General features: G+C 39.0%; 1 protein-coding gene and 1 long non-coding RNA gene across 15 annotated transcripts in view; both read right to left on the bottom strand.

The window, feature by feature from the left end:
- The window catches only part of DLG2 (discs large MAGUK scaffold protein 2), a 981,924-nt gene that overhangs the window by 918,862 nt on the left and 43,866 nt on the right, over positions 1-19,196 (bottom strand). The window lies entirely within an intron of this gene.
- LOC119702186 overlaps positions 2,559-19,196 on the bottom strand; it is a 42,726-nt gene continuing 26,088 nt past the window's right edge. Inside the window, exons 2-4 of the long non-coding RNA XR_005257281.1 lie at positions 17,635-17,802; positions 17,295-17,416; positions 2,559-3,425 (exon numbers count right to left, since the gene is read on the bottom strand). This is a non-coding gene — a long non-coding RNA (uncharacterized LOC119702186). The remainder of the gene's footprint in view (positions 3,426-17,294; positions 17,417-17,634; positions 17,803-19,196) is intronic.

Genomic DNA, 19,196 nt, shown 5'->3' with positions numbered 1-19,196 from the left:
GGCCAGGTTGCCCATGGCTGCTTTGTTTTACTTAGGTTTATCTTCATGTAGTACAGCTATAGTTTTACAGAGAGAGAACTAACAAGCAAATAGTCCATCTGGAATGAGATATTTATGGCTGTAACGCAAGGATGTGATACAGAGTTATACAAGCCTGGAACAACATCAGACACTTTCAGAGAGAGAGACACAGGACATTGCATCCAGGATTACAGTCAGGGGGTGATAAGAAACAGGGCACAGCCCAGCACTGGAGACTCCATCACCATAAATAACTCATTCATGGTCAATTAAAGGAAATATTGGACAAACATGAGTTTATAAAAAACAAAGGAACAATATCTATCATACAAAAGAACATCAGATATAGACTACTTGGATGCAACCTGGAGCTGCAGGCTAATGAAGAATGAGCAAAGGCATAAAAGGGTGTTAGAAAACACAAAAACACCACAAGTGGTGTAAGGGGAGTAAGAAGAAACCACCAACATAAACATCATATTCCTCCCAACAAACCATTCCACATGCTAACGATTTGTCATAAAATCCAGCACTCCTCAGCACCACAACCAGACTGAAACCACAAACCCTTAGGGCCCATGGAAGAGCGAGCACTACACCAGGAAAAGGGGTAGAAACTAAAAAGTGTGAGCATAACTATTGGAACTGATTATTTTTTACAAAACAGTTACATCCAGCCTAAAAATTCTGGGACTTTTATGATTTCAGTTATACCAGCAATGTCTTTACTTCCATTCATCATGTGCTTGCTTCTGGCCATTGCACAAGATTTTGAGCATAATAACCCAAACATCAAATGGACTGCCCTCCAGTCCATTACTTTGGGAGGAAACAGATACTAGGAATCTGCATCATCTATTGCAGAGACCCACTGAGACTAAAGGATTGAGCCTACCTAATTGGTGGACAGGGTCATCCAAGGTATCCTTACTGTCATAAGGAGAAGATTTAAGACTGGCTAGATTAGTCACATAAATTATTTCAACATTAGTACTCAGTTACAAATGGCTTTTGCCTCTTATGATTATTATTTATCCCTTCACACACAGAATCCTGATCAGAAAGGACTAATGGAACATCTCTGTGCAAAGAAAAGCAAGGTATCCGTCTCATTTTCCCACCCCTGCTAGAGGCTGTTTTTCCAAGCTCCCACAAGGATTCAGACTAGTTCATCAGCCCCAAGGACAACAGCAACAAGGAGAGAAGTTTCACTTCATTGCCTCTCTTCTGAAGTTATCAGGATTTCTATACATTCAGCATGGGACTAGAAACTAATAAAGGCAGAAACCATCTTTATGATTAGGGGTATTGACTGTGCTTGTCTAATTGCCTTGCTACAAACTCAAAACAGTCCATTATAGGGTCTCTGTGGAAATTATTTCACAAGTTAAAATACAGAAAATTCATATCTGTACATTGCCATTATGTATACTTTCATTTGGGGGGCAGAGAGGAAGGTTAAAAACATACATTTTTTTTAAATATTCTCTTCCTCTAAAGCAGCAGCCTCAAAGCCTAGCTCTTATACAGATATTACAGTGCTGTAAAAATTAACAGAAATAATGGTGTTCCTATTTAACCAACGCTTTTTACATTTCTAAATTCTGTCCCTCCTTCACCACCATAAATAAAGCAGTTGCTATGGCACAGTGTGAAACCAAACAGCTCTTTCTCTAGGCCAAGGAGAACAGCCTACCTCCCCAAGAGTAGCAGCTTGTCTTTCAAAGCTGAGCAAAAATAAAGGGAGTTTCACTTCTAAGCTTTGAATTCCCCTGTGAAAACCTGAATAGAAATAGATGGAATGCATATAATCTACCACTGGCTGGCAAAGATGCAAAAGGATTTTTCTAGGCCTGTAGGTTATTAAGACAACCCACTCACAAAACTTCTATCAGTAAATGAGTCACTAAATCTCAACCAGGAGATGAATAACCGTTTTAGGGAAGTAACTGTGACCTCAAGAGGCTCTTACTTACTTTGCAGCACAGATGAACTGGGAATTGGAAGAAACAGTACTACCATCTTCAGCAGAAAAACCTCCAAGCAGTGCACAAACATGACTGGATGAAGTCCCACAGTGCAATCATTAGATGCAATTCGTCTCTTATGGCACACTGGAAAATCACACACAACAGCCACATGCCCTGCTGAGGGCTCAAAACAAGTCAGCAAGGGCTCTGAGAACTGACCTAGGAATTACAGGCTCCTGCTCCAGCCACTACGATATCAGCAACAAAGGAGGATGAAAGTTTCAGAGCTACCCTGTGGACACAAATATAGGAGCAAGGCACTTTTCCTGCTAGTAGGAGCAGGTAGGTACAGGTGTAAACACCACATACAGACCCCCCCTAGCTTTCAGTCAGGACTTTTCACCTGGAAAAGCTTCAATATGTGCAAATAAGCCAAAAGTATCCATCCATCTACAGAGCAAGCCACTTCCTTAGGCTTGTGAATAAAGGTGTTCTTCTTTCAGGAGAAATACTTCCACTGTCGGTTAGACAAGCATTAATGCACAAAAATTATATCCTCTTTTTTTTAAAGAAATTTTAATAATAAATATTCAACTTTTAAAAATTACATTTAAAGTCAAACATTTTTTTTTTTTTTACAAACTCTTGGAGATCAGGGTTTTAACAACATATAGTGTTTCTTCACTTAAGATGGAACAGCCTATAGATAAAATTGTGACCTGCAGTACTGTGTATTCAAGACTACAAGTTCATAAAACTACAAACAGAATTATTTCTTCAATAAAGTGGAAAATCTTAAATTGCATGGAACATTAGACTCCTGTGTGCCACCACACCAGTCCCTTAAAAGTGAGGAATGTGGCTTCGATGTCTTTGTGGCTTCGATGTCTTCACAGAAATTCATGGGCTACACAGTCACAAATTTTCACTCCGAAAGAAATACGCAGCTTAAAAGAATTTAGGACTGGGAAAGCTGATACACATGCTGAGTGATTCCCTAAAAAATAAGGCCTACTAAGAGAGTAGTGATGACTTAGGGAAGTCAGAACTGACTTCTCTAAGAATGTCCACTTGGTACTCTGTCACACATCAGCTGCATCGTCGCAATATCTGCTTCTACACAGCTCCATGATTCAAATGAATAACGTTCAAGAAGACTTTCTCCCACTTCAAGATGGGTTTTTCCTGCTGGTGATGCTTTTAAATTATGTTTCAGGACCTTATCCAATAGCACACAGATTTTTTCTCATGTGAAAGACATTCAGGGACACAAATATACAGGCTGGTCTTCATGCCCACATTCTTTATAGCAGAAGTATTGAGTTCTACTGGATGTCAAAATGTGCCAGGGTGCAAGTGATGCCGCTGTAGTGGTCAGTAATAGTCCTAGGGTGCAGGCTGATAGCTGAAGTTCAACTCAAAGAGTAGAAGAACCTGTCAAAGAATGAATATAGTAAGGATTATTCAAAATTAAGCATACTATTTTCTTATCTTAGGTAAATAAAGCCATTCATTGGGAATTCAACATACTAAAAATACTAAATAGGGACCTTGTCAAACCCATGCACACTCTGTACTTATTCCTGGCCACTAGACTTCAGAAGGTACTGAGATGATCTTGCCTGGTGCTATTGTGACCCTATTAGCTGCAATAGGATTTAAGAGAGGATTGAATCATTCCTTTTTTAAAGTCTTGACTTAGGCAGCCAAAGAATATGAAACATTTTCTAATTTTTCTTCCTTTTTTGACATTCTTTAATATGGGTTGGAAACACCACAGCCAGATTCTTACATCCGACCTTCCCAAGAAACCACAACTACATGAACTTGGGAAGGCTCTCTCTGGAACAAAAAAAAAACAAAACAAAACAAAACTAAAATTATATGATACTTTGTCACAGCCCAATTTGGAATAAAACCATGGCAGTGCAAATGAGAAAGAGAAGTGGGAACCTAGTAATTCTTTCTGAAAACTGAAGGGGTAAAAGTCTAAGTTTGCTTCAAAGATGACTTTGCAGATTACTGAACCAGTAATCCCTCTTTACTGGCCACATCCAAAACCACTCAATTAAAATAGGAAATTTGACCAAGCAAATCAATTTCATATTTAAATAGATGACTAATGTTCATTTTCATTAAATGAAAACTTTTGCCATTTTAAACTTTTGCTCTTATGACAAGCAGATCCTTCTTCTTCCTTTTTAGACCTCCAGCAATCATTTGGAAAGCCATGAACAATTTTCTGCATATTGTCCTCTAACCAGTAGACTTTGAAATCAATGGCATCAACAGAAAAGGGAGAACACCCTTACTTTTTGTTACTGATTGTGAAAGTTCCTCCCATTTAGAATATTCATTCCTCATCCTCACTTAAAGAGCAAGGTTACAGTTACTGCCAAGCCCATGGCCGTGTGAAAGCCCTTTGGCAACCTCAGGAATGGGACTGAGCCCTGGGAAGCTCCTGCAAGGCTGTGAGAGAAAAGAATGGCAGCCATTACTTTCTCCCATTCTACTTGCACCTCCTTTAACAAAGGAGAAGGATTACAATCTCATCTTTTCTCTGCCTCCTAAATGAAGTTTGGTTTTACAAGTTGAACAATTGAGGTTTCTGCACAGCACTTGTGCCATGGGAAAAGGGTATTTCCACCCTAGAAAGGCAAATAAATTGATGGAGGAGGGAACACATATTGTGTCTCTCAGCTTCCAAGAATTTAGGCATCTGGCTCTGAGACTGAGTGTATTTGACCCAAGATGAATTAAAGTTCTGTGCAGTGTAGTTTCATCCGCCTGTAGCCATCCCATCCTGAACACTCAACACCAGCTCTGCGAACCTGGCAAATCCTAGAAAGGTGGAGGAGATTGGGTGACACCAACATGGCTGCTTTTTGGAAAAACCATCAAACCAACCTGTTGGAAAACACCCTTTTATTCTAGGATGACAGCCACACACACAACACATACAGCCATCTTACTCCAGAACAACTCTTCTAAGCAGAGCGTCCCACAAAACCATGAGAACAACCAGAGACCTCTGTTGCTCCTTTGGGATATGTGGAGAAATCTTGGCCAAATTAACCAAGAGTTTTACAATAACATCATTAACACTCTGTTACTGACAAACTGATCAGCATTAAGGCCCTCAGAAATACCATTGACATAATCAATGTCAATGATCAAAAAACCCAAGACAGGACCACAAATAAAGTATCTAAGCTGCCAAATTCACACCACAGTACCTTCTAGAGGAAAGTATAATAAATGCAAGTTAAAAGGAAGTTTTTCACTCCCATGAGTTTATGATTCTACTAAGAATATCAAGAATTTAATTAAAGGTATAAAAGGTAATCAAACAGGTGAGACAAAGCAAGATATTTTTCTTATTCATATTACACTGAATAACAAGCATTCTTGAGCAACAGCTCAGGATCAAGCACTAGCAACAAAAAAGTAGGGGTTTGTTCAAGCAACCTTTTTTGCATCTCTTTCACATAGTAGTAGGGTCCTAAAACACTTCACCTCATTTGCTCCCATCTCCGTGTTTCTCATTATCCAGCTGTCCTCACCCTGTGATACAAATGTACTTTCTCAGTACTATAAGATTCCAGGACAAATTTACTACTAATCTTGTTTTGCCACAAAATATATCAGACAGTAAGTGGGTTAAGTTTCCATATTCTGCCGTACTGATGTCTCTCAGCATTGATTAACAGGAAAAGATTTGAAACAGCAGATCCTTTTATAAGACAATTTTATCTTTGGTTTCTTTGCCCACCATTTGCCCAATTATTGCCAGTTTGGATTGAGTGGTGTGGACATAAAACCACTAAAAATTACAAATCAGTCAGTAGAAAACCACCATAAGGAAGTGTCTTTGATCAGTAGTCACGAGATCATGACTTTTCTGAAGGTACCCATGACACTTCTGCCCATCATCCCTGAAGAAGTATATCCCACCTTCTCTCTCCTCTTCAGTGGAATAGGAAGATGTAAATTTAGCTTGTAAACCCTATCACTGCTTCACTTAGTGTTCAAGATCTGTAGCAAGATGCCACATCAGTAAGAAAATAAGAGACAAAATGAAAGAATATGGTTTCCTGGAGCAGATTTTTCTAATTCTATAAAGATCAACATTTCACAGATTTCACCTAAGTGGGACGTACCACTGCCTCTTGGAGAGTTGCAGCTGAATTCACTGAATTTCTCATTTTGCATGGAGAGAGTGAAAAAGAAGACCCAGAGTTAACAGCTTTTGCTAAATGAATATAGAATAAAGCCACCTAGGAGGTAGATTTTAAAACAAAGACCTAAAGGAAAAGTATAGTGTGCAATTTCTATCAGGAAATATCAAAAGAAAGAAAAAGCAAGAGACACTATAGGAAGAAAATAACCCCAAGGCTTTATGTGTGCGTGGTCTGGGTGATGAGAAACATTGAAAGAGTGATCTCAGAAGAGCTAGTCACAAAATCATCTCACAGCTGTTTGTACTGAACTGGTAATGCAACCTGCTTAGAACAGACAAAAGGAAAGGGACACTGCAGGGCACAAACTAATAAGAGACCAAGGCAAAAAATGTATTTCTAGTCTGCTTTCACAAGGGAAGAAGGAAAAGATGAAAAGTAGCAAGAGTGAGAGATGAATGTAAAAAATGTAAGACTTGAATTTTCTGACTTGTGAAGAGACTGCAAATACACATACAATATGATGGCAATACCCTCTGACCTATGCATGTATTGATAATCATTGCTCTAAGAAGTACAGGTTAACAATTTAGCTTAACCAGGGAGCAAAGAATAATGCAGAGCTCTAGGGAGTGAAAAAAAATTCACATTTTTTAATAATATTAGATATATTCTCCTTGTATTAGTCTGTAATATTCACTAAAGTAAAACATATTTTATTAATCACTGCCAAATTGGTAACTGTAATAGACAGGCGCCAACACACATATTTGACATCAATTACTCTTCATAAGTCACAAATAATGAAAGAAAAACAGGGATTCATCCTGGGGAAAGCTACTAATGCATTATGTCTAAAACAGAGTGGGAGCAGTCAAAGTGGCTTTGTAAGAAGGTTACACACAACCACTTTGAGTTTCTCTTTCCTGTTAGAACTAAGAAAATATTTAAGCTGTACTCACTGAATATAATTACAGATGCTTTCAAAGACCTTTTGATATTTAACTACCAAATCTTCACAATATCTCTATTAAATAGACATTTCTTTGTACCCCCAATTTACACAAGAGAAACATCTTTTATAGCTTATTTTTAAAAGCAGTTTTGTTTCTTTTATGAAATGCTGGAAACTGAAAAAAACCCCACTGGATAGAGGCCTCTGCAGGTGCAGCTTTGTAGATACAGACACAAATGAGAAGTTTTCTGCTCTTTGATTACTGCTGCCAGTCAAGCCAATATTCACTACAGGCCTCAAAATGCAGAGGCAATTAAGTAAAAGGACAAAACCATATCTGCAAATTTCAGCAGAGGCTCCTTCAAAGTTCAGCATGGAGAAGAAGGGCCCTGCTCACAATTGCACACCTGGCTGTGCCAAGAGCAGACTTTGCAAGCTCTTGGCACTTCAGCTCCAGCTGAATCTATTGACGGATGCTGCTTTTCTGAGCCAAATTTCCAAGGCAGAGGGAATGAAAGGAAGGCAACAGGCTTATTTTAAACTTGACATTTCAGCAGAGCATATCTATAGAATAATTGGAAAGACTTGCAACAAGCATATAATATTTATCCATACGTTTTGTCCAAAGAATTGCTGGTCGATCTAGCACTACACTGAGAAGCAAAACGAATATAGAAACTGCACAGCCAGATAAATGAACTTGGATGTTCCTAGGGCATACTATTTTTTCACAGAAGTGCTGAAAGAGGTCACCTGTACCTTAATTAAATTTTTAGGAGTTCCCAAATGAAGAGCAGCTACCAGACAGTGAGAGAGAACAAAACGAGAAAATGAGGTTTCTTCTTAATTGTATTGTGTATTCTACATGGGCATCTGATGAAAGAAGCAAATCTTAAACAAGATAACACCTAATCATGTTTGTTTTAATTAAAAAACAAAAGAAATAAACAACCTAGATCCAGAAAAAGTTAAACCTAACATTATTTGTTTCATTTTAAGCCGCTTCCTAGGACTAGGACAGGACTATTGGGTGACACAGAAACACAAAGCACACACATCACACATGCACAAGAGTTCCCCATACTACTGAAATAATAACTCTAAGAGTGCAGTATGGTGCAGCCCTTGTGGCAATGGAAATGGTTATATTGATTCACTGAGCTGTGGACAGGACAAGCTCAGCATGACTTTGAAACTTAGGATAAAAACTGGTTGGCTGGAAAAAAGCAAAAGCCAGGCATTAATACTCAGGTAATAACAGTACTCACAGAATAAAGTAATGCATGGTGATTAAGAGTATAGGAATGAGACTTTACAGGATGACAGGTAGCAATTCTGCATAAATGCTAGTGCAAGTCATTTAATACATAGAAAACTGCAATTCTGCAAGTATTTGACAACAATGAAAATACAGGAGAGGAAATATTTGCCAGAGTTGTTAACAGCATTACAGTTGCAGAGGAAAAGAAAAAAAAAAAACAAAGCCTGGCTAGATGTTTCCTTCATAAAACAGACAGGAAATTTAATTTTAAAAACAGTACAGTGGATGAAACCACAGGATAAGGTTGCCCAGGACCACTGTTCCAACATCTCTACCAGAAGGCTGTAAAAGAGGGCTTACTCTGCTTGGGAAACTCTTTTGATGGGTGACCCACTTCTAGTCAAAGAGAATTATTATGCCCTCGCTCTTCATTCCCTATCTGGACTGCTGACTCATTGTCCAGTGCTACAGAGCCTGTGCAGTGAGTGACAGACACTATTATATCAGTCCCAAGAAGTCACATTTTTCACCTACTTCATGCTCACATGATTAGGTCAGATAACATTCAGCATTTTTGCCCTTCCAAAAACTTAAAGCAGGCATCTTGACGGGCTGACTAATTTGAATTTAGAGCCAGTTCTCTTTGTTAGTGTCATTAGGTAGACAAATCATAGCTATGAACCAAAAAAAGCTGGCCTGCTTTGTACTGATGCAAGTGATGACTTGAGTTACAAGGCTGAAAAGGGTCTGTTGATATCTGCTTGGAACAAAGTGATATTTTGAGACTCAGTGATATTTGCTATTATATATATAGGTGTGGAATTCTATGTATGAAGAGATTTATGACCCTTACTACACCAGGAATCCTTGGGCAAGATTTTTGAAGGTACATAAATAATCCAGCAATGTGGCAACTGGGATTTACCAAAGCACATGCAAACTGTAAGAATTCAAATTTTACTAAAACTCGGCATGTGCAAAAATATTTTATAGATTCTAGGAGATGGCCTCCTGCAGATATAAGTACCTAAACACCTTTGTCATCTGCACTGAAGCCCCATGAGGCTGCTGTGAGACAACACATACCACACCATGATTTCTTGTAAGGCAAAAACATCTGGAAGCTGTAAATATGTAAGATGTCAAGCCTTTAGTCCACAAATCCACCTGAGTCAAGCTGAAATTAGTGGCACCTAGGGACCTATGCATTTTTGTACATCTGGCCTAAAAATTTCATGCCAAAGTTCTTTGTCATAACAAAGTTTAACAAAGTTTTTAGCTTATTTCTCAGATGTGTGTATCGGGGATGTTAGTTAGTAACCGCTGATGCTGTGTCTGGTGTAGGGACCCTGTGTGGAATCCAGTCTAAACAAGGTTGAGCAGACACACCATAACTGGTTCCAGATGCTCGTGGAGTGGTGAGATGGTTTCTACACAATGAAGTAGAGAAGAGCTGCCTGAGGGGACAAGGGCAATCAGAGATGACACTTTTCAGATAAGAGGTGGAATGGAAACAGTGATCTATTGGTTTGGCCCAGAGTGAACTTCATAAAGGACTTGGGTCTGTGCCTCACCCAAGTAACCTAAGCTTTTCCAGAATATTCAATCTGAGACTTTTGTCCTCTTCTTTCTAAGGGCTTCCAGCAAGGCAAACTAGTGGGATTATGACAATTTCTGAATTTGGTCAAGCCTCATCATTGTTAATAGCTTATTACAGAGTGGAGTTTCCTAAGCAGACAGTCTTCCCTGTAGCGCAACCATCTTTTCTGAACCTTTCTAGGGGCAATCAGCATCCTTGGGGGTATAAAAGGACAAATTACTTCCAATGTGAATCTGATGTAAAAGCAGGGCCTTTCAGGAGACATAAAAATAACAAATGATTACAAAATGCTCCAAGAAGCAATGGGATATGCCTACTGCTAGCAGTGTCTTTACTCCCAGCTAGAGGACCATTAGCATTCATGAAAGGCTGACTCTGAAAGAATAAAGCATCATCCCAGACGTAAATGATGCTGCTCAAAATCTTTTTTACTGAACTTGTGTTTGGTTACAAACCTAATTACAACTTTGAGAACTGTTGACTCAACATAGTTTCTCTAGTTTAACAGGTTCAGGGTCAAAGCCATATGCTCTGACAAGGGTGAGATATGAAAAGCACTCCCTGTGACATGATACAGAAGCAGAAATCTGTCTAACGTAATTTGAAGACAGGCACTGGCAGGCAGGGATGATCAGCTGGCAAACAGCTCTGTCTCAGGACACACAAGGAAGAAAGTGTGCAAAAGTCAACATATGCCAAATAGAAACATCTTTCTTCCACTAACAGGCTTTAATTATTGAATGCAATAGAAAACTCTGGCAATGCAAGGCACTGGTAGTTATGGGAAGTGCTGATATTTTAAATAGCGGCTAATAGTGTTCTCAGTTGTTTTTAGGAGAAACGAAACAGATGAATTAAATTTTCCCACATGCAAATTTCATCAGAGAGATTCAAGATCTCTTGAGGAAGATGCTGGCACAAGCTTCATTGTGTTTTGTTTCAGTCTGTGGTGAATGCACTGCGTGGCACAGAGAGAATGTGAGCATGATATATTACTGAAGGGCATTTGAAGAGTAAGAACATAGCCACTTAGACTTACAATGTACAGAGGGATACATTCAGAATTATAAGTACAAGACTAATAGGTTCACTGAAGATAGGGATGGCTGAAGGGAAGAAAAAGCAATCACAAAAAGCAAAATTCAATAGCAGAGCAAAAGTCTAGTAACTGGTTTGAAAGGAGCTTTGCATCTCTGCGGAGCATGATAATGCGAGTAGAATATCTTCAGCCAGAAAGCACTTCAAGATAATTAAAGCATTTTCACACTTTTAATGTCCTCTAAATGATGGAAAATGTCAAGGTTGCATCAATTTGAAGCATCCATAACACACACAGATACACAGATGCAAAATAAAAAGAAATTATCAAATTCCCTGATGCTGCCAAATGTCGAATATTTGGTAAGAAGAACACAGCATATACCACAGGAGCAGATCACATCAGTATGAACTGATATAAGTGCGGGCTGCAGCGTTATCTATGCCGAGTAATTCCGCACTCAGGGAAGTTGATCCACATTTATATCACCATAGGAGGAGACAATAATTTGTTCTTCTATCTCCAGTTACAACCAGACAGTGAAACCATCAGCTCAAAGACACTTACACTGAAAGAATATATTCATAGGCTACACAGGCACAGAGGTAAAACCTGACATCTGTACTTATATCAACACATACGGCTGATTTGAGGTTACTCTCACAAATCCCTCAACAGATGAGCCACTGCACCCGCATCAAGGAGTTACTCAAAAATCACTGAGGTGACACCTAGGTCAGGGTGGGCCCTCACAGAAAGCAGGGACAGGGAGCTGGGGAACTATGGCTGGTTGATTTTTCCTGATAGAAGTAGATCATATATCCCAGAGACTGAGGAGCAAAGAGGTGGATAGGGTTGGAAATCTTTTTGTCTGTGGAAAGTCAGCAGAGATCCAAGGTCTGAGTTTGGTGGGAACTCAGGCTCAAACCAAGTTATCAGGATCACCACAAAAATGTGGGATAAAGGGAAGGGTCTGGGATGGGTTAGTCCTCAGGAAGTTCTGTTTGCTTCACCAGCAATACTGAGAGATCCTTCAGCAATCCTTCATGGCATCCTCTACATAAGCCCAAACTTGATGTTTAACTGTTCCTTATCTCAGGTAACAACACAGGCAAACCAAACACCTGAAATCTGGTTATCAGTGCTAACAACTGGTTTGAAAGCTGGGAGAAAACAATTTTTATTATGATTCACAGAATTATAGAATCATTTGGGTTGGAAAATACCTCTAATATCAAATTCAACTGCTAATCAAAAAGGGAAACAAAAACAGTTGTAAGAATGTGTTTATGTTATTAAAAAAATACATCAACATTTTGCCATCTGATTGAAATAAGAACCAGGTACATTTTAGATTTTGTTCTGTTTCAAATTGCTTCATTTTTTCTTTCATTAGCTGTTATATTAAACCACACCAATTTTTCAAGAGTCCTGATTACTTTCTCTTCCCTTACCTCTCCTGAACAATGTACTGAATGCTACAAATTAAACTATTTCAGCCTTCTCATGCTTTTACATTAATATGTTGAATAAAATAGAATGTTTTCACCAGTTTTACATACAGCATTTTATTTTTTCTTTATGAATGTTACAAAAAATCGCATTAGCACTTCTGAAATCAGATGGCTGTGATTCATTATGGCTTTTATATCACCTCAGGCCTAAGATACAACTCTGAATTCCAAGTTCAGAGGCCTTTTACTATAATACCCTTCCCCAAACCCACTCCTCACAGTTCTTGCAGCACAGGCTGTTATTCTATCTCCTCAGACATGGCTTTCTTAAATATTAACCTTCTCACAGACACAAAAAAATTTTCCAAAAGTGATTCTAGAGATAAAAATTTCTTACTTGCAGGCAACCACCACAATACTGCATGTGGGAGGCAGGTATCATGACCCCTGTTTCACAGTTAGGGAAACTGAGGCATGCATGTCAATGATTTGGCAGTCTGAAAGTTTTTGGCAGAATCCAGTCTGACCCACGGAGACAGGTAGATGCAAGATTCTACAAATTTACTGCAGGCACCCAATTCTGTATGATGTGAATGAACATAAATGTAGGAGACAGCCTGGTTCCTTCTCACGGCTGTGAATGTTCCAGCTACTCAGTACAGACTGTGACAAATGGTAACACTGACTTGAAGGAGTCTTGTGAGGAGGTAACATTCAATTTCTTTCTGCAGTTGCAAACACCCTATGTTACACTGGGGAAAATCCAGTGCATCTTCTGAATGCATTTTACCCATCACAAAAAGTAACAACTTTGAAGTGATGTATTAAAAGCAAGTGAGAGTATAAGCCAGAATGATTTACACAAAGAACTCTGTCAGAAGCAAATGCAGAACTTGGGCTTTCACTTATCTTGTACCTAACTAGGATGGATTTTTCTCTGAAGGGCTGGATATAAGGATTTGTAGCAGAAATAACCATGTATAAAATAAAGTGTGGTTCACATACTTGTCTACCTTGCTGTCGGGGAGGGACAACCTATACTCCTACTCTCCCACTCCTTTTTTATTTTGTCATTGACCTTCACTATTTGTTCAAAGCTCCTAGACATCCCAGCAGCCTAGTCAGACAGGAGCTACAATGACCCAAAGACCTTCTCAGGAGGTCCTTTGGTATTCCCAGGAGACAGCTCCCATTCAGACCCTTAGAGAAAGGAAACTGGCATTTCTCAAGCTCAGTCAGTTTCTGGTTATATCCAAAGCAGATTATCAAACATATCAAGTTATAGAGACCCCCAAAATAACTTAACCATCACAGTATTTGTGCATTTTTAAATAAATGTTTTCACTGAGAAAGAAGTCCTCCCAAAACAAGGAGTTTACAGGTCTTGTATCCCTGGTTTTGGCAGCATCTGCAGTCAGACAGATTAAACAGCTATTAAATGCCAAGGAAATAATACAATAGTATCCAAGATGTTCTCAGTAGTTTTCCTAGTTCTCCTTTACACTAAGCTGAGCTGCAAGAATGGAATCCCTAACTTGTCTCCCATGTTAAAAGAAAGACAGGAGGGAAGATAAGAGGAGTGTCTCAGTGGAGGGGAATACAGTATTGACATTTGAAACAGTCAATGTGGAACAATTTTAATGAAAATTATGAATATTTTTGAACACTTGATAAAACAGAATATGTATTATTGACCCACCTTTTAAATGGGACTCAGCTCCCTGCAGGGAAATACTTCTGTGAGTGCAGTGCTCAACCCCTTAAAAAGAGGTTATTTCTTCTCACTGTTAATAAAAGAACCCTCAGACAGCCAGCTCAGAGTAGGTCACTGTGGACTGCTAAAATCTGGATCGCTGAAGTTCACCCTGCCATTATAACTTCAAAATACATCAGTTATCAGTAAAACTCATAATGTGACTGGCTGATAGTATTCTCCTACACTATCCATGGTTATTCCACCCTACCCAAAGGCAGTTAGACCACTTACACACACATAGATACAGTATCTCTCTTCCCTCTCAGTCTTGACTTTGCAAAATTGTGCTTCCTTTCATTTAAAAATAGGAAAAAAATTGAAAAGGACAATCATCAGGTTGAGATGCTATATACACTCATTCTCATGGCCTCCTTTCACTTATGTGTTTTCTTTTACTCCTCCTCTTCTCATGGACATTTTTCGTCAAAGTTTTAATCAAATCACTTTTATCTCCTTTGTTTTCTGTACTTTTCTCCTTTTCATTTTTTTTTTGGCCATGTTTCCTTCTGCTCCTCAGTGGGCTGATTTTGAATTCAATTTCCTCAGGCCACTGCCTTTTTGCCCTGCTTTTGTCTTTGAGTTTTTCCTCTCCCCTTCCATCTGTGATTTCCCAGTACCTCTGAGAATATTTTCCCAGGACTCCCCCTCATTCTTATTTCTGCCTTTTGCTATTACATAGGAAAAGAAAGCTTGTAAGGCTTCATTATCTCAAATCTATGATGGTATCCAAGCTATTTAATTACCAACCCAACTGGTCTCAGTGATCTGCATATTTCTGCACCATTTAGGTGTTTATACTTAAACATATTCAACACAGATTATGCAGATTATTATTCAGCAGAATGGTTTGGGTGGGAAGGGACTTTGAAGATGACCTAGTTCCAGCCCCCTGCCATAGGCAGGGACACCTTTGCTTACATGGATGGAGACACTCAATCAGAGAGAAGGTAATATTCATTAAGTCAAAGAGCTACTGAACAGCCAGTGTACTGCAGGAGATTAATGCTTGGTCTAAGACACTAAGACCCCTCATTTTCTCTAAATGACTGAAATATATTGAATGAGCATGAGGAGAAAAGAAGTACATGTGTTGAGGGTAAAGATTAAGCCCATTCAGATCCTTTGAGGGGCTTGCTAAAGATCAGCTAATGCTTTCTGTCAGGAATAGGCTCCCTTTGATGGATGCAAACCTGAAACGTAAAACATGCACAGATAAAAGAATTCCTCAGAAGGTGTACATCAGGAAAGCATTTAGACCCTCTCTGCAAGATAAAGGCAGACAGAGACCCCTCTGATTTAATCTAGGTGTAAGAAGAGGAAGCCTCGTTTTCATTTCTTCACCTCTGTTTGCAAAAGACATTTCTTTATAGTCCATTTGGTCTTAAGTAACCAGTTTTATTTGCACATTACACAAGAGCATTCTTCTCGCAAGTATGTAGCCTGAGGCACTGGGATATCTTCAGTGCTGTAGGAAAGAAGCAAGTACTTAAAATTATATTGCAAGCAGCAAGGCTCTTTGACATGTAAAAAGACAGTAACAGAGCACAGCTAAAACAGAAGGGTCTCATACAAACTTTGCAATACTGTCCCTATAGACTCTTTCCATCACAAGCCTCCTCTAACATCATGCACCTCAGACCTATTTCAAGATTTCCAAACTCCCATGACTTTCTAGCAAAGCCTAGATGAGCCACTGAAATCTTCATGTCACTCTTCCCGCAGCACACAGATGGTTTTGCTTGATTACTCAGAACTTGACCCTTCTCTTGCACAGGCTAAATCCTCCACAAAGAGCAGAGAAGTCCCTCCACAATCACAGTCAGCTACATCTGGAAATACAGAAGAGTATGAGGAGTGCCCAGTTGTGTGCTTGACTCACACTCACCTCTATCAACCCGCTTTGAGCAGAAATTTAGCTGGGAAACCAGTAAAAACAAGGATGTGCCTACATGGAGGTACAGCCAGAAAATGCCAACCTTACACTTCAGAAAAGAATTTAAGAAACAGTTGCTGGATAACTGGATAAGTGACTTGTAGATAAGTGTCAGCACAGATATCTCAAGGACGACAGCTTCCTGGATATAAAGAATCTTGTGAGCAGTCAACAAGAAGAGACCAGAGAAGACTGTTCCACCTTCTTTGGCCTCTAGGGAAAACATTTTGATGTCCTACACCTTTAGTAATTCAGAATCCAAATGAGATCAAGCTTTATTTTCAGTGTTGATGGCAGCATGTTTAGGATGACAGAATCATTGATTTCTCAAGAGTACATGTTTTCTGTTAGATTAAAAGCAGTTTTTTCTTCTTAAGAGGAAGATAAGGCTTGGTAGTTATTAAACTTGCAGGAAGAAAAATAGAAAAGGACACACTACTAAGAGAGGAAAATAATTTCTTCAGGTATAATGAGCATTAAATTAGAAGTTCAATGATCCAGTGTAATAATTCTCTGAATTCAAGAAAGGCATGTGGTATCCAGCTGGCCAAGAGCAATTTTGACTACATGCCACCACAAATGTAGACTCTCATTTAATGTCTGTGAAATCAGACCAAAACGCAAACATGAATTTCGAATCAGTCAAGTGCAAAGCACTTATTTGGTTTTAGGTCCTTGACTTATCTTTCACAGGTTGCAGCTGACAATCAGATGCCTTTCCAATCAAAATGTGACCTTATTCTCTGCTCTACCTGGTCCTGAGTCAATGACCACTGAGAGGCTGAAACTTCATCCAATTTCTGGATTTCTGCTGTATATGAACTTTAACTGAGATTTAGTAATTGGAAGGAAAAGACCTTGTTCCTCAACAGAGAAGGAAAATGCACTTGCCCTACAAAAACTGCCATTTGATTAAATCAATAAAATTCTAGCAGAAGAAACTTCAAGAATGGTGAATATATGAGATCACCAAATAACAGATTAAATCTGCTTTTTTTTTTTTTTTGCTTTTTGTGTGATTTTTTTAACAGATTCCTAATCTATGAAAATAAAAAGTGGATGTAAATTTCCCATGGCATGTGCTCTGTCTCTTCATACTGAGAACGCAAAGTAATTTTAAAGGATACCTTTTTTTGTTGCTCATAATGCATTGCCATATGAGAGGACTGTTGTCCCCATCAAGAGTCAGATGTCCCTATTAATCTTCTCAGACTCTAACTTTCAATTTGTTCTCTTCACTTTCAGAGAGCTGAAAAAGAAAAGAAAGGAATATCAACTCTTGTACTTCATAATAGCCTTCACAAAGCTATCTTTCTTAGACTGTATTACACCCTTTCCTTCATTTAATAAATTCATGACAATTGGCAGACACAAATAACTTTGTGCTTCAGTGTAATTACAAAATAAAAAGCAGTAAGACTGCTTATTATGAAAATACTATGCAACTTAGTAAAAGGATATACTTACCATGAGCTTTAGTTTGTAGATGGAGAAATGTCTTTGATCCCTGGGACATGGGCCAGGTGGATGAGACTGGCTAATCTTTTGGGCATCCAAGGACATCACATGCAAGAGCTGCTGGCAGTGAAGTGTGGGAGGTAGTTCCATGTCTGGTTGCTTTCTTTTTGAAGCTATCTTGAAAATGGAGAGATTTCTTTTGCTTTTTTATCACCATCTTGCAAAAGGCACAGATGCAACTTTTGGCATGATTTCCCTTTCAGGGTATTGTTCTGTTAATGTAAGTATGAATTTTGGATGTCTTTTCATTCTCCTGTCCTGTCTTTTAAGTTTACTTAATCTAACTAATTCCCAGAAGCAGGCAACAGTAATGAAAGGAAGAGCAATACTGCTTCTTATTTTCCAGAACTTTTCTATTCTGCTTTTCTGTGTTCATTCTCTAGCTTTCTCCGTGAAACTTGTTTTTCAGCCAAAGACAGGTTGTTTACAAACAGAGACACTTAGATGACGTATTTCCAAATGATATCTTGAACGTTAGAACTAACTAACTAACCCCAGAGAAATTCCCCCCCCCCCGGCCCATTTGATAGGTCTGAGTTTCCCAAATATAATGCATTGAGTACAGATATACAGGGAAGACAAATCTGAAGAAAAAAAGCAATCAAATAAACATTAGGCATAGGAAGCATCCATAGCTGTGATTGTTGTTATCAAGCTTGTACAGAATTACCCACTTGCTACCTACATGGTAAACACAGCATCATAGTTAGGGTTTCACTAAGAAATCCACTTTGGGGGGGAACCTCTTTTAATGAACATGCTCACCCACCCCTGACTCCCACCCGGGCAGCACAGCAGAGACACAGGCATCCATGCCGAATTAATTTATTTTCAGTTAAAGTGTTGACCTTCCCTGTGAACTATGATTAGAGAGGTTTGTGTATTCAGGTGATTCAGAATTAAACTCACAGAAAATTTCAGTTGCAGCAGAGCTACAAGTAAAAGAGAACAAATAAGGCTGAGAGCAGATAAGAAGCAGTCGTCCTGGCCAGGAGGTCAGCAAACAGCCCCTGACTCTTGGGAAGTGGACTTAGGCAAACACACTGAGCTGGCTATTCCATCTCACAGGTTAACAGTTCAAGGACAGCAGAATATTTTCCTTGCTTGAAAGGACGTCTGCTGGCACAGGGAGGAATCTAATTCAGAGTAGTTTTCTGAAGAACAAGCTCCACGGGTTCCCCATGACACAGTTTTCAGGTGTAAAAGGAACAGCAGCAGCAGAGCAGAGACTGACTTTGCACTGTCCCCTCAGTGCACAGTCAGTGCTTCCCAACTACAGTGAAAATAGTTGTGTGCTACTGTAACTGAGAATTTCATTTTTCAACACTCAAACTAATTATTAACTTCCATGAGAAAGATACAGCTCTTTGGCATATTTATAAGCCTAAATTTATTTGGATCTTATAAAAATATGTCCAAACACCACTATGCCCACCTTTCTGTGTGTCTTCTTTAGAGTTTGCCTCTGCCACACTGTCCATCTCTCCTTACATTACACTATAAGCTCCTTT

The sequence above is a fragment of the Motacilla alba genome, chromosome 1 (genome assembly GCF_015832195.1).
Source record: "Motacilla alba alba isolate MOTALB_02 chromosome 1, Motacilla_alba_V1.0_pri, whole genome shotgun sequence".
NCBI classification, from domain to species: Eukaryota; Metazoa; Chordata; class Aves; order Passeriformes; family Motacillidae; genus Motacilla; species Motacilla alba.
This window is presented reverse-complemented; position numbering and strand designations above follow the sequence as displayed.